Below are 4914 nucleotides of genomic sequence, written 5' to 3' on the forward strand. Positions count from 1 at the left end.
CACACACACACACACACACACACACACACACACACACACACACACACACACACACACACCTTCCTATTTTCGTCTCTTCCTCAAAACATGCCAGTTTATAAATTTAGACAGTAACAAAATATAATTTTACGAATTTCCTGGCTCTTCAATATTCATTCACTCTTCTGCTTTTCACAGTGATTATAGCAAGACACTATCAAAGTTACTTCTAGTTTGTATGTACAATGACACAAAACTTTTCATGAAACAGATTTTTTGATCTGATTGCACATATGAGTCATTGCGAAAAAGGAAATGTCGGAGTGCTCTTATCTCATTAATCCTCGACCTTTTGTGCAGCTTAACATTATACATCTAATAGATCATGCTTGTGTAATTTGACCCCAGCCTCCGAAGATTTCTACATTCACAACTCATGCCATTCAGTATTATTCAATACAGCACTTCTCATACATACCCCATACTGTCTACGTTTTATACCCATGTTACCAACAAAAGCTACAACATCATGAATTTCTTTTAATTATTTATTGAGGGAATTCTTAAGAAGGTCACGGATTTTATTTCATGGATGCTCTTCCGCTTAACTACTTATATGAATCTATCGCATTTGAGTTTCTAATTCTTTGTTAACATACCAGAAATCCAACACTTCTTTTGTTTCCCCGTTGTTCCTTTGAGAATATAGTATGAAATTCTAGGCGATTAAACCAGCTTTGGAACTTTTTGAAACATTATTTCCTATTCTGTTATGAGAATTAACGTATCAGCAAATAAAATTCACAAGAACAACTAATCCCGAACACTTAAATTATAAAGTCAAATAATATAATGAAGAAGCTTATCCAACGTAACACAATCTGGAATTAATTATCCTACAATTCTGTTATTTTCACAGACGGTAAGATTCAACAGATATATAATGAGAAATGTTCCCACCATTATCCTATTGTCCTTTTATGCCGAACTGCTAATGTTACGAGGCCTTAAACAAATTGACACAGGTCGTGAAGTGTTGGTGGTGGTAGTGGCAAGGGTGAGGTGAGCGGACACAAACATGAAAACACATACACATATATGACAGACTTTCATAAGGATTTCTGTCAACCAAATTTGCTCACAAGCCATTTTTTTTTCAGATATAGTGTCTTGGCCTACGGCATCAAAATGTGTCGTTTTTAAAGATATGGTGTAAGTTGAAGGGGATTTAACACGCAGAGTGATCACGTTTAAGTTCCTTTGTTGGCCCAAAGAAACTTACTTGTTGTCTGAAAAGAAGGAAGTTGTTGCTGTTGCAGGTGAGGTTGCTTAATAATGAATAAGGGTGTTCACTTCTGACTCCACCCTTACGTTTTGCAGTATTGATATGATGGGCGTCGGTCCTGTCGATACAACTCTCTCATGTGCTGATTCTATGCGACACCAAGAAAGGTAATAGTGAAGTCAATTAAATTCATAGAATACCACAGAAAATCATTAAAGAGGGAGAGAGAAAGATGTAATGTGATAGAGAGAGGTAAATAAAACAAATTAGCAATGTTTCTAAGATAGAAGTCAGACACGTTCATGAAAGAGCTGTAATCATTCAGGCAATAGCTGAACTAAAATGATTCGTTAACAGTATACCATATTGTTATAAGAATCTTATGGTGGTGGTGGTGGTGTTAGTCGGGTCTGTCTGCAACCACGGTCAAAGATATTGAAATTTCTAGCGATTCACAAAACACCATCAAACACTCATGCATGCACACGCACGCACGCACGCACGCACGCACGCACACACACACACACAGAGCAATAAAATTTGCAGAGTTAGTGTGATATATATTTTATAGCTATGTAACCCATGGATCTTCTAGATTTAGAAAGACGATTTAGAGTGTAGATTAAACTAAAGAAGTAATGCTTTATTTGGGGAGGTAGGGCTTCACTAAGTAATTAAATGCACTGTGTGTGTGAGTGCGTGTGTGTGTATGAGAATTTTAGACGGGATGGCAATCATCCAGAAAGATTTAGGTTCAATATCAGGATGGATAATTTAAATTGGCTTTCTAATCAAACACAATCATAATTGTGAAGTTAAGTAGTTCATTTTACAACTACGTGACTTCTAGTTCGATTCCACAATGAAGCCCAGTATGCCCAGTATGTAAGGGCCTTCTATCATAGTTTCAGGTCATTCAAAGTCTTATGATGAAAATTTGGTAGACAAAGACTGCACAAAATTCTGTCGGATGACCAGGGTAAAGGGTAAAACGAATGACCATGGGATTGAACCTAGAAAGTTACCCTATGAGGCACAAGTCTAGGCAAGGTTGTTTTTATGGAAGATCAGCAGTCACCCATGCATACCAGCCTCCCTTTCTCCACGCCACCGATGTTATTTAAGGGAAAGGCAAAGGCAAAGGCCAATACAGTTTGACACCAGTGACATCGCGACTCATTTCTACAGTTGACTGAACTGAATTAAAGTCTGTTGCTCAAGAACACAATACACAGCCCAGTCCGGGAATCGAACTCACAACAACATGATAGTAAGCCCGATTCTTTAACCACTGAGCCATGCACCTTCTGTTCTTAATTGATGGACATAATCTATGGCCCGCTTTAATCCTACATCCAATTACTCGTGTAGTTTTATCTGATCCCAGTCTGTTGCAAGTATTCAAGTCAGCTCTCTGGCCCGAGGATAATTTCTTCCCTTCCTATCAGCATCGTTGAGGTCCCAAGGAAAGACCTTCTGTTTTGTCCTTTCCCTTCTGACTAAGAAAACAAAAAATAAAACGAACACCCCCCCCCCGCCAAAAAACAAAAACAAAAAACATGTGGTTACCATTTTCAATATGAGCTTAACTTTGCTGCTGTTTTATAGATATTATATATTACAGAAGTTTTCTTACTAAGACATTGAGTCATTTTATTTCATATGGTTATATGCTTGAGGAGTTCTCTTCAAAACCGTTTGATACCTTTGCATGACAACTTGCTTAAGTATCTTCTACCATAATCTCGTGATGACCAAACTTTGTTAATGGACGGAAAATGTGTAGAAGAATGTATGTGTATATACATATGTGCGCATATGTTACTTTTTTAATTGCAAAGAAGGTACGAATTTCTAACAAAGAAACAAAGCCCCGTTGCTCCAATTTGGATGGCAAAAGCGTTAAGTATAACATGTTGGACTTCAGAAAAACCTCACATATTTTTTTCCCTTCTGCTTACTAATAGTATTTATAATGTGTATAGTGTTGCTTTCCTTACCTGAAAATCCTAGCTTTTCAAAATTCTCACTTTATTATTAACTAAGCCAATGCACAAATAATTAATGGTATAAATGTGAAATTAGAATTGAGGTAGAAAACCTGAAGTTTGAATCAGTTGACCATAAATATTTTTGTTACTGATTTTAGAAGAAATGCTTGCAACTACAAAGCAATTGACTTCTTTGACTGTACGTATTTTACTTTTTATCCCAGACAGCTATATCATGCATGTTATGGCAGAGGTTCTTATGGAAATGTTCCACCAATATTCCTTGTCTTATATTCACTATGCATGTATTCACTAACAGAAGCAATGTCGATGTTTATCCTAGGGCAGACTTTCCTATAGATGGTATTGTATATTATCAAGCAACGACAGTACGCTGCAATGGAGGATAACACCTTGATAACATTATTTGGTAACATCTTCCTCAGAAACGTGTGACATGATTGACGTTTTGGTTGCGTCTTGGAAGTTTATGTAATCGCTGCCTGTTTCATCAGTTAGGTATTTCGTAGCTATCTCATGCTCTTGGATAGCAAAAGTATAACCTGTGAAAGCGAGGCTACCCACTATGTTAATATTCCCCATCAAAAGGCGGCGAGCTGGCAGAAACGTTACCACGTCGGGCGAAATACATAGCAGTGTTTCGTCTGTTTTTATATTCTGAGTTCAAATTCCGCCGAGGTTAACTTTACCTTTCATCCTTTCGGGGTCAATAAATTAAGTACCACATGCGTACTGGGGTCAACCTAATCGACTGGGTCCCCTCCCCCCAAATTTCGGGCCTTGTGCCTAGAGTAGAAAAGAATATTCCCATCAATATCAAGTTTACAGGAAATATACCTATAAACACATGAATATATATATACACACACACACACACACACACACACACACACACACATATATATATATGCATAATTGGGAACTTTTAAAAAGTTCGGTGAGTAATGGTAGCAGTTATGGAACAAGGCTGTTTAGTGAGATCTGACTCCAGCATTACTGGTTTCATTGTAGAAATGCAAGTATTAATTCTGAAACATAAGAAAAACCAAAATATGAGTTTTATTAATGGTAATTGCATCTGAATGGAACAGAATTCTACGAGCTAGTCATACAAGTCTCAGCGGATTCCGGTAACTAATAATACTTAACAGAAGAGATTCTGATTGAATAATGCAACAGACAAGAATCAACTCGTTTGAAATGGTGTTAAAACGTTTAGAACACATAATTTAAAATGAAATACCATGTTGACATGCATGGCATGCAAAAATACAAGATACTCAAGCTGGTGGTTCATAGAACATGTGTGGTTTACAAAAGTGTGGGGAATAATAACTTCAATGAAACAGATGATGGCTTCATTCATCGAAAAATTTATGTACATATTAACATAATATGACAGTTGTAAACCAATGCATAACAATGTCAGATGAAATAAAGCTGTTGTGATGATACAACAGAAATTACTAGCAAAGCCATGAAATGCCTGATGATATCAAAATCAAATAGCAGTTTGAAACCAGGACAAATAGTACAAGCAGTGGCTTAAAATACCTTTAATTAGAGAGCTGAAAAAAACCGTCCCTGTTTATTAAGTTTTGGTTATATATATATATATATATATATATATATATATAT

This window comes from Octopus bimaculoides, chromosome 8 (genome assembly GCF_001194135.2).
Source record: "Octopus bimaculoides isolate UCB-OBI-ISO-001 chromosome 8, ASM119413v2, whole genome shotgun sequence".
Taxonomy (NCBI): Eukaryota; Metazoa; Mollusca; class Cephalopoda; order Octopoda; family Octopodidae; genus Octopus; species Octopus bimaculoides.